Source organism: Dermacentor silvarum, chromosome 1, assembly GCF_013339745.2.
Source record: "Dermacentor silvarum isolate Dsil-2018 chromosome 1, BIME_Dsil_1.4, whole genome shotgun sequence".
NCBI classification, from domain to species: Eukaryota; Metazoa; Arthropoda; class Arachnida; order Ixodida; family Ixodidae; genus Dermacentor; species Dermacentor silvarum.
This window is the reverse complement of record NC_051154.1, coordinates 431,302,216-431,314,405: the sequence shown is the minus strand read 5'-3', so window position 1 is coordinate 431,314,405 and position 12,190 is coordinate 431,302,216. Positions and strand designations below refer to the sequence as shown.

Sequence of the window (12,190 nt, the reverse complement as noted above, 5' to 3'; positions counted from 1 at the left end):
TCAAGATCAGAAGCGATGTTTTTGGCTACGGAGCACGATAACTGCTGGTGCACAGCAATCAGTACACCGCCACCCCCCCCCCCCCCCCCGCATGCCTTTGCGATCCTTTCGATAGACATGAAATTCCGGTAGGTCGGCTAGTACTTCTGTATCCGTTATATCTTCTGTTAGCCACGTTTCGGTTATCACCATTATATTACTGTTGGATGATAAAACAAGCTTGGAAAAAGCGTCACGTTTTGGAAGGAAACTGCGTGCGTTCGTAAAGATTACAGACAATGATATGTTAGATTTGGACTTAGCAGCACAACGGACATTTTTACGACGGGGAAATTGTTATATTATTTCTTTGACAGATTGTGTTTGCTCGTCCTAGACGTAGCGCTTATGGCCCATATGCAGTGTTTTGAATCGCAGAGAGAAAGGTAATGATTTGCTTTTAGCGAAAGTAAAGAGATGCCTGTGAGCGTTTTGTACGGAACGAGAGAAATCCTCTCCAACGCTGAAGCTGGTTCCTCTGAACTTGCGGCCGTTAGAAAGAACCAATTCTTTTGTTTTATGGAAGGCGAATTTCGCTATGATAGGACGGTGGCGGTTAGTACCTGTGCGATGACCGAGACAATGTGCGCGCTCAATTTCTTTCGGCTCGATACAAATATTCAAATGATCGTGGCAGTGCTTGATGATAAGTTGCTCGGTCTGGGCAAACGTCTCTGATCCAGTTGATTCAGGGAGGCCATAAAAAATAAGATTATTGCGTTGTGACTGGTTCTCAGCGCGTTTCAAGTTGGTGTACCACGGTGGCCACTTGAGCGGTACACGTTTTCACGGTTTCGAAGTTAGAGCGCAGGGAGACAAGATTTTGATAATGCCCCTCTAGATCAGTCTTGCGCCTGCCCAGATCAGCAATAGCTTTGTCCGTCGACAATAAGTGAGTTTTCAGGTCTTGAACCTGACGGATTAATTGCGACTGTCCAGCAGACAAGTTCTTTAATTCAGCTAGTAAAGCATCGGAGTCCGGGCCTGGGTTGCTTTCGACATCACCCGACATCATCAACAAAGCACGAATTACATGAGAACACTCAAGAGCGACAAGAAGGCAGAAGTTCGGGCTCGGCAGCTGAAGCAGGAAACGATTGCTAGACTTCTTAGAAAAAAGACTGTAAGCTTTACTAACCTGCATGACAAGAGTGAAAGGATTAGCGGTCTGCGTCTGTGCACAGCCGCCGAGCCCAGAAGGCGCCACCGGTATTGCCTGCTCTTTTATAGTTGACGGGAGAGTTGATGTTGATGACGACAGGTTTGTCCATGCTGCATCGAGCACTACCGCCTTCGGTAGCGGTGTCATCGAAAACGCAGATCTGCCGCTCCCGACGAAATCCAGGGGCCTGAAGGACTGTGCAAATCCAGAGGTGCGCATCAGGGATGGGTGACAGGCAATCCTGTCATGTACACCTGACCAAGCACGATATTGCAGCGGCACTGCCAGGGAAGCCGTCACTAAGGGTGGAAGCAACAGGCGCACGAATGCGCGCTGAAACACCTGCATGACAAAAGTGAAAGGATTAGCGGTCTGCGATATATATCGCACGATATATGTCCACGATAATATCGCATCTGGAAAGAAAGCAATGAAATTGGCAAGCGGGCATCTACACCTTGAAATCCGCGAGCTATCACAGCACCAAAAACTGTCCAGCCTCCAAGCATTTGACTAAAACCTGTTCTAGTAATTCCGCTCAATGAATAGCGCACGTGGTGTAATTTGTCACCAAGACTTTGCAGACCAGAGCAAAACTTCCTTACTGAAAGACTGGGAGACCAGAATGTCGTCAATATTCAATGACTAAATATTAGCAATCACAATAAATAAATCCCAACAAAGCAAATAATATTTACATTTTATACAAGCACTCTATGGTATGCCTGAGACGATTGATACAGGATACAGCAAAATGCGGGCGTGCCATTGCATTGCGTATCCCCGTCGCGTTAATGTCCACAGGTTTCGACATATGGCACATAGGCAGCCGCGAGCGACACACCTGTGCCCGAGCCGCTGGTCATGATCAGTTATCTGACAACTCAGATACTGCATAACAGACGACAACTGATGATCTGCGTAAATTGCCGATGGCGGGCACATTGAATATTCTCAGGCATGCCCTACCTGGAAAAAGGAGAATGATATGGTGGCACTCAAGGTCAAGGAAAGACCACAACTACGAAGGAGCGTACAAACGTATTTTATTTGCACATAATGCAACTTCTGCCGATCTGGTACGTGAAGGGGCCGCATACGTCGATCTACAGCAGCCGCCCCCCCCCCCCCCTTCAGCGGGCAATGACCGGGAGGTACTCCTCTCCAGCACTAGTGAGAAGCGTTTGCGAATAGTACTTTTGGAGATCAAATCGAATACGAATTGAATAGAGCTCGAAACGAGCCAAATCGAATCGAACATAGAATGATTTTGGAATAGATTTCGGACAATGAACAGCTGTTCATAATATTAACAGTAAAGGATCTTCACATCCTAGTATATTCACAACGTTAGGGAGTTTCGGTCATCACATGGCACATTATGAAGCGTTGCTTATTAAAAGCGTAAATGAAGCATTATGATAAACTGAGGCGTTTTTTCGCGTAGTTTAGACTCATTCATGAAGGCGAGTGGTAGTTCTTTAACCAGGAAAGTCTGGCTAAGCCATGCTGAGCAACTTTGCCAGCACTACTACGAAACTTCCACTGTTTTATATAAACTATGGCCGCTGAGATAAATTTATTGCGTACTTTTGATACAATAATATGCTTTATCCAGGACGTTTGACAATTTGAAATCAAAAAATATTCAAAACTGTTCCTATTTATAGATAGAAATAATTCCATTCGTTATTCAAAAGTTAAGAATATTCGCAGAGCCCTGCAGTACCGCCGGGCAGCCCTGCTGCGCGGCGGTACTGCAGTACTGAGCACTGTTATGCTTCAATCATGAAGCGGAATTCGTCGTTACTATATCTGAGCAGAACTATATACTCTTTGCAAATTGATGAGGGCACTTGCAAATTCAACAGTGTAGCGAAAAGATATACGGCGTTTTACCGGCCAAACCATGTTTGCTGTCATTTAAATTGATTGATGTAACGCCATGTTCACCATACATAAAAATTACCACAGATATGTGGATCATTAGAAATGTCGCCCATATGGCCTGCTGAGCAATTTTTTTGTATGCTCTCAATATTGGCTGTCAGGCCTTCTCCTGCAGCTCAACTAGTCTTTCTTTCACAGCATGGCGGCGCATATTTTTCTTAACGTCTTGCAACCTAAACTCTACGTCGACCCCTATCGGCTCTGTACTTTCTTAGGTCTATGTGACAGAGCGTTAATGTAACTTATACCCACGAAGATTTTCTTCTTGCTCTCAATGGCTTCTAGAACTATGTGGGAACTTGAAGACGTGATGTAGCCTTTCATGGGTTCCAAAACAATGGCTACAGCAACACCAGAAATACCTGCCTCTAAAACTTATAGCGTGACCCGCCGGGGTGGCTCAGTTAACTAAGGCGTGGCGCTGCTGCGCACGAGGTCGCGGGATCGAATCCCGGCCCCGGCGGACGCATTTCGATGGAGGCGAAATACAAAAACGCCCTTGTGCTTGCATTGTAGTGCACGTTAAAGAACCCCAGGTGGTCAAAATTAACCCGGAGCCCTCCATGACGGCGTGCCTCATAATCTGAACTGGTTTTGGCACGTAAAACACTAGAAAGAAAAAAGAAAACTTATAGCGTACATACTGCATCTGACACTCATCTTTCCACATGCCTATGACTTGACGTCAGACGACGTCGCTATTCTGTTCTTTTTACAGCGAATCTGTCTATGGCTAGGATCCCGGAATGTTATCAAGTCTGTCGCGTCAACAGAAAACCCAGGTGGGCGGATCCCGGCGGCACTGCTCGGGCCAGGAGCAATGGATCATACCCCCGTAAGGCAGAGGCGTGAATCGAACATTTAGCACAGCTTTCGTCTCAATACGAAACGAACAAGTAATCATTGATGACGAGGCGCGCGCATTTGCGTTGATTAACGATTGGCGGCAACATACGTTGATCAACGTACGTTGCCGCCAATCCCTCGCCCGTGGTCGCCGCAGACTTTTACGTAGACATCTCAAAACCGGAAACAAAGCAGTGGTTCGCCAACTTCGTAGAACAGTTGGGCCTCGGTTCCTTCAACGATCGGGTTTAACCAACTACCGTACAGGGGTCATGCATCGATTTCCCTTTGGCCGAAAACAATTCTCAAATAATAACGGAAAACATAAGTGTGCATCATAGCGACCACAATGCAGTAATTGTAAGTAATATTTCAATAAAGGTTTTGTAAACTGCATTGAAACGTATGTTTGTGTCATATACCACTTTGAAGAGCCATATAAGTAATGGCCGCACATCGTGGCATCGGTGTTTGACAAGTTGCCCTACATTAGGCGCAAAACTATTTACAATGTATTTACAGTATGTGAGAGACACCGTAGGCAAGATGGTGGACAGCCAGCACCAGATAGAACGGTCTTCGTCGTCTGCCCCAGGCTGAATGTCTCTAGAAGCATTATCCCCGGTGGTGGAAGTGCCGTCTTGGCGCACTTCACACATTGTTGTTAGAAGGGGGGCGGTAGGCTTTCAAAAAATTATGGGGTTTTACGTGCCAAAACCAGTTCTGATTATGAGGCACGCCGTAGTGAGGGACTCCGGAAATTTGGACCACCTGGGGTTCTTTAACGTGCACCTAAATCTAAGTACACGGGTGTTTTCGCATTTCGCCCCCATCGAAATGCGGCCGCCGTGGCCGGGATTCGATCCCGCGACCTCGTCCTCAGCAGCGCGGTATGCTTTCAGTCTGCTGACGTGAACTATGTCACTGGGAGTGATCGCAGGCGGTAAAGTCGGAGAGACGGAATCAATCTCGTAGGTGACGTCCGTGACCTGGCGGACGATTCGGTAAGGACCCGTGTATCGAGATAACAACTTCTCGGACAAGCCAACACGACGAAATGGACACCACGGAAGAACTAAGGCACCGGGTGAGAAGCCAACGTCGTGATGCCGGCTGTCATAGAGGCACTTCTGGGTCTCTTGCGAGGCCAACAGCCTAGAGCGGGCGATCTGACGCGCATGGTCGGCACGAGCGATGGCAGCACGTGCATATTCGGTTGACGGCCAAAGAGCCTATAAAAGGGTGAATAACCGGAGGTATCGTGACGCGATGAATTGTAGGCGAAGGTCACGTAAGGTAGCGCCAGGTCCCAGTCACGGTGGTCAGATGAAACATACATTGAGAGCATGTCCGTGAGAATGCGATTTAGGTGCTCGGTGAGGCCATTTGTTTGGGGATGGTAGGCTGTGGTCAACTTGTGCTCCGTGGAGGAGGAGCGCGAAAGATCATGGATTACTCGGGATAAAAATGCGCGGCCTCGATCTGTGAGCAGTTGGCTAGGGGCGCCATGGTGTAGAATAACATCTTAGAGCAAACAATCGGCAATGTCAGTAGCAGTGCTGGTGGGAAGCGCTCAAGTGATTGCCTAGCTGGTCGTATTATCGACCCACTTGTTGCCGGATCGTGACTCAGGAGAAGGACCGAGAACGTCTAAACCAACGTGGAAGAATGGTTCGGTAGGGACGGATAGCGGCAGAAGAAGTCCAACCGAGGGTGCGGCAGGACGTTTCCGAAGTTGGCATTTATCGCAGGAGGTCACGTAACATCGAACAGGCCGGGTGACACCCCACCAAAAGAAGCCGCGCCGGGCACGGTCGTACGTGCGGGATACGCCAAGGTGACCAGCAGTTGGTTCGTCGTGAAGCTCATGCAGGACTGTTGAACGCCGATGTTTAGGCACAACGAGAAGCAGCTTAGGGCAATCTGAATGGACGTTACGACGGTAAAGTGCACATTCACGAGGATGAACATGCGCAGTGAATCGTTGTTAGTTGCGGATTCCAGCCGGCCAATGAGTGATCGCAAAGAAGCATCACGACGTTGTTCGTCACCAATCGGGAGAAACTGAGACATAGAGATAACGCAGGGGCTAGGTTCGATGTCCGATCCGTCTGGTTGGTCAACAGGGTAGCGGGACAAGCAGTCCGCGTCCAGATGGAGGCGGCCAGACTTGTAGGTAACTGAGTAAGAGTACTCCTGAAGGCGCAGCGCACAACGACCAAGTCGTCCAGTAGGGTCCTTCAGTGAAGAAAGCCAACAGATAGCGAAATGATCAGTGACAACACGGAAAGGGCGGCCATACAAGTAAGGACGGCATTCGACACTGCCCAGACAAGGGCAAGACATTCCCGTTCCGTAATAGAGTAATCGCGTTCAGATTTCGATAGGAGGCGACTTGCGTACGTAATAACACGATCAATGTCTCGTTGGTTTTGGGCTAAAACTGCACCGATGCCGTGACCACTAGCATCTGTGCGCACTTTTGTGGGAGCAGCTGGTTCAAATTGGGCAAGAATAGGTGGATTCGTTAGGGCGGCGATGAGCTCAAAGAAGGCGTCAGCTTGTAGAAGACCTCAACAAAACGGGACGTCTTGTTTGAGAAGGTCAGTGAGTGGACGTGCGAGCGCCGCAAAGTTTTTCACGAAACGGTGAAAGTAGGAACACAGCCCCACGAAACTACGAACGTCATGGACAGACTGTGGAACGGGGAAGTTCGTGACAGCGCGTACCTTCGCTGGGTCTGGTCGGACACCGGAAGCGTCTACGAGGTGGCCCAGCACAGTAACTTGACGAAGAGCGAAGTGGCACTTCGAGGAATTTAGCTGGAGGCCAGCTCGTCGGAAAATTCCTAGACCGGTCGAAAGCCGCTCAAGGTGTGTTGCGAAATTGGGGGAGAAAACTATCACGTCATCCAGGTAACATAAACACGTCGACCATTTAAATCCTTGAAGCAGTGTGTGCGTCATTCTCTCAAAGGTGGCTGGTGCGTTGCAGAGACCGAAAGTCATGGCCTTGAATTGGTAAAGCCCGTCAGGGGTCACGAAGGCGGTCTTCTCGCGATCAAGGTCGTCTACAGCGATTTGCCAGTAGCCAGATCGAGGGTCCAGGGATAAAAAGAAGGTGGCACCCTTGAGGCAGTCGAGGACGTCGTCAATACGTGGAAGAGGATACACGTCCTTCTTGGTGATTTTGATGAGGTGCCGATAATCAATGCAGAAACGACGGGAACCGTCTTTCTTCTTTACTAATACGACGGGAGAGACGCAAGGACTAGATGATGGTCTGATGACGTCCTTCGCATGCATTTTAGCCACTTCTTTTTGAATCACTTCGCGCTTTGATGCGGACACACGGTAAGGTCGACGGCGAAGGGGCGAAGAGTCGCCGGTGTTTATTTAGTGGGCGACAATCTTAGTCTGGCCCAGGGGTCGATCACGAGTGCTGAAAATGTCGCTGTATGAGGCCTAAAGTTGGGTACGCAACGTAACACATAACTCGTGGTGTATTGGAGAAACAACGTGAGTGCAAATGGAAGAAAAGCACATTAGCGGCAGAATATTTGAAATTAGGAAGATTTGAGGAAAAAATTGAGTCGGCTAACGAAGGCATTGGTAATATTAGAACGAACACAGAGGCCTTCACCCTGCTTCTGACATTAAATATGGTGGTGGAGACCATGATGACTTTGCAGTCAACAAACATGCTCATGGCTGTGCAAATAATGTCGTGAATTGAATGTGGTCCCCAGGTTCCACATGTTTCGTTTCCACAGGTAAGGGGTTGTTTTCAGTCCACCAACAAAGAAAACAAACAAACATTAGTTTTATTCTGCCAAAGAAAACGAGACTGGAAGCACAGGAAATATGTATTTTCAATGAAGTGGCTATCGCTACAGTGCGTAATTGGAATGTTTCAGGTCATTGCCCAGCCAAAGCAGCGTTACAAGAACAGGTGCCCACAAAATAACTCGGAACGCCGGACCGGTTGTCTTTCGCCGGCGGAGCGCGCCGGTGAAAAAGTAGTGCCAGGGTCTGCGCATGCGCGGTCTCCCTAGCAAGCTCTCCTCGCTCCCCAGTGCATCTAAATAGGTGTTGCCTTGCTCCAAAGGAATATCGTTGGGTGCCTTTTGGCGTTGTCACAGGGGGGGCTGTGCGGATGCGGGCTCTAAAACGGTGTGTGCGCGCGTGTGCACGCGATGGAGTATAAGCTTTGCTGTGCGTGAACGTCACGGGGCATCGGCGCCTTTTAAAGCGAAACGCTTAACTGGCTCATTAGTCGCGGAATGTGACCGTCGTGGACAACACTTGCGGTATAGCAAAAATCAGAAAGCGGCATAATACACCTCTACCATTCAATAAAGAACGTAAAATACCCAGTAACTAAAAGTAATTAAGCGGAATTAAAGAGTTCCAAAGACTAATTAAATGTAATTAGGGTAATTAACTAGACCAGAACACTGGCATATCATACGCCACCTTTATTAAAGCGTGCTAAAGTGAATTACTAAGTAACCAAGAATAATTACGATAAATGAAAAGTAATTAAGGGTTGCGAACCGTAATAGAGACTACTTAACATCAACTCGAGGCTCCGTGTTAATACTGGTCACGCCAAATTAAGAATAATTAAGAGTTTCAAAGAGCAGTTACATACTAATTAGGATCAATTAAAACTCCGTAACACCAAGTAAGAAAACAATAAACCGAATTACGACCAAATAGTAGTTATTCAGTTAATTAACCTACATATGCAAACAATCGCAAATGAAGTGACGCAACACATTAAAGCTTTCGCCGTCAAAGTCGTCTTAGCAATCGATATAAGACCCCAATGAACTTTTTTTTTCTTGTTAAACATTCAACTCACACAGCTGAACACCCCCTTGATTTAAAGTCCCATATAAGAAAAGTACCGCCATCTACTCTTTCCTCCGCCGCCTTCTCTCCTAAAGCGCTTGCTTTTTTCTTTACTTTTTGCTTGCGAAAGCCAAGTCGACGGTGTCGCACCTAGAAAGTCCACGTGGAAGCTTTCAGGCCGGGCGCGCGCCGCCGCGGCCGCCAGCGACTGCGGCTGCGCAGAGGACTTTCAACATGGCTCTGAGGCGGAAAAAAAGAAAATATAAAGAAGAGAAAAGCGCGCGCTATCATCGTCCAATCGGAGATACAGGAGAAAGAGAAGCGGCGTTTATCAAAGGATGGCGGCACTTTTCTTATATAGGGATTTTACCTTGATTAGCAACGTATCACCACACTGAACGAAAAATTGAATGTTAGCGCCAGCCAACGCAGACACGGGATCAAATGTTAGAGTACTCCCTACTGAAACTGCAGTGAAGCGGCCAGATTTCGTAAATTAATAGCGCACAATATGTATGCTATGTTCATTGTGACTGCGAAGCATTGAAGAGACCTTTATTATAGTGCCGCATGCATAAAATTAATTGCTGTGCATGAAATTGGCGAGGTAGAATACGCCATTTGATGCCATTTTGAAAACCTTTATTACTACACGCAGTCATCCTTGTTAAAGGAGCCGTCGTGTTCTGTCAAAGTCAAAGTTCTGTTCTTATTATGAAGTAGTAAATGTGGCTCGGAATAAAATTGCACAAGGACTAAAATACATCGCGCAACACGATAATCCGGTTGAAAAGTGCACTATACAGTGCTATTATAGGCGAGCCGTGGCGCTCGCCCCCACGAAAGATAAGCTATGAATTCATATTTTCTTGAGGCGAAATAATTGACTCAGATATGCAAAACATTAGGTATAATTAAAAGTTATAAACGCTCATGGATTCCATCCATGCAAGCTATCCAGAAAGCATGACTATCTCTTAGAATAAATGCAGATTCCGACCAGAATATGCCACAAGGATTACGCGTGCGCTTAGAGACTACGTTGCATAGCCCGCGAGCACGCTGTAGCCTACAGCCCCCCCCCCCCTCCCCCAGATGTATTGTCGCAGCGCTAAGAGGGAAAAACCGCAAGTTTCTTGGCGCAAGGCAATGCCTGTCTAGATCCACTAGGGAGCGAGGCTTGCTTGCTAGGGATGCCGCGCACGCGCAGACCAAGGCTGTATTTTTCCGCGGGTCTGTTTTGCCGACGAGCGGCCACCAGTCTGGCGTTCCGAGTTATTTTCTGGGCACCTGTACAACACACGATGACGTGAACGACTTCTGCTCAATGCAAATCCATGGAAGAATTCCACAAGTTGTGAGAGTTGATTTGATAGAACATCGTTCATTTGTTCTCGCATAACAAACTTAAGATATATATATATATATATATAGACGAGTAAATAGATAGTGAATCACGTGCACATAAAGGAAAACTGCACGTCATGACAACCAGTGGCGTACCCATGGGGGATTTCTGTGATTTCTCCCTCTCCATGCCAGGCGAAAGAAAATTGTACCTAATGCGCGCTTTATATTTTTTATTTGCTTTTCCTTGAGGCAATACTTCGCGAAATGACTGAGCTTTGATTTAGGTGGCATTTCAGGGCCCCTTTCTCTACTTAGGTAGGTTTCTGCCCCATCTCTGGCACTTATGGCTTTGAGGGGTGCTCTTTGCCTTTTGCTTAATTGTTCAAACTTTGTAGCACTTTGGCCATCTAAGGTGGCTTAAGCCATCCCTCGCCTTCCCGTAACCTCAAATACTCAAGACCCTCTGTACTAAGGCCCGCTTTTATACGATCCGCAACCGTGAGTTCTCACTTCACTTCTACAGTGCCGGCCCCTCTCACTTGACGGTATAGTAGGAGAAATACGTTTTCACTCGAGACGCGAACTGTTTCAACGTCTCCTCCTTCCACTTCACTGCTCTCTCAAACCTCTGCAGATCATCCGCTTCAGAAAGCTTCAGTTCCGTCAATACTGCCTCTTTAACTGACTCGAAATCTGTACTCTCTTCCGGGTTGAGCTTACGCCGTAGGTAGCGAACGCGCTCAGTTAGCGCTGGCATGACTAGATGCACGCGACTCTCATACAGTACCGTGTAAGCAGCAAAAAGTTTTTGCACTTATTGAAACCATAACGGTACATCCGAGTCACACGATGGGCCGAACCCTTTCAGCACTTTTGCACATTGCTCGATGGAATCGAAACCCATTTGCCCCTGATCGCCTCGCTGCGACCTAGTGCTGGACAACGTGCCATTGAGACGTTCAGCACTCCTCCTTGTCTGCAACAGCCTTTCATACTCAATCTGAAGTTGAAGCTTTTGAACTTCGAGTCGAAGCGTTCTTGTAACATTTGGAATTTGCAAAGGCTGAGATGTCTGCTGCGGCAATTCCGGTCTCTTAATGGGTACTCTCGCTTCATTTGACTTACAGGAATTTGGAATACCGTCATTTCATGGCTCCTGATTTCGATCCATTTTTACCACAGTCGAACCTTCATCTCCCTTAGACTCCATTGTCCCTGCACCCCCGCGTGTCCTCACCATATGCTCTACATATCAACTGCCATGCCAACTTATGAAAGACGCAAGAAATCCTGCTCACCCGTTGCTGAATCTCCTTCCCCGTATCGGACTTGGCTGCTGTGTGATCTTCTCGACGGTGCGGGAGGCGGCCCCGTTGAATGGCTTGATCTTCTCCCCGCTGGTCCAGTATTCTACGTTGTAGAGCTCGCCGATTCCTGTCAGACTGCGCCAGTAAAGTTTGTTAATTATCCGTGATGTTGATCAGCTATCTTCAAGGTGATAATCGGCGTTGATGAAGTAGGAGGCAGGTTGGAGTTGACAAAACTTGGAATATATTGCAGCGAAAACATATACGCCGTCAAATGCAGGGTTTTGCCGAAGAACAATGATGAAAAACACACAAGGAAGCAGCGTCCTACTCCTCCACTTTTACCTAAGTTGCAGCCCACGACAACTGTCCCTATATACGAACAACCAAGTCTCACTGTTCGACCGCCAAGTGGTTACGGCCCAGACTAGCGTTGCATCGTACAAAGTCTTACTGATCTATCAGTTTAGTAATTACAGCGTAGACTGATAGGAATGGGTTCCAGACAGTCTTTAAATCCACTCCAGTACACAATAAAAAGAGGAGGTGGCAACTCCTGGCCCACCTCAACATTTCCCTAACCAATGCAGTTACCACCGAAATTAAGCCATCCCCTTCGGGGTTGTGGATAATCTCGTCGAGTTATTAAAGTTTAGGCAAGCGTTTGACACTCTTTCCCA

At 47.5% G+C, this 12,190-nt stretch overlaps 1 pseudogene; it reads right to left on the bottom strand.

The window, feature by feature from the left end:
• Positions 1 to 336: 336 nt before the first annotated feature.
• On the bottom strand, positions 337 to 1,420 carry LOC119448175 (uncharacterized; annotated as a pseudogene).
• Between the last annotated feature and the right edge of the window lie 10,770 nt (positions 1,421 to 12,190).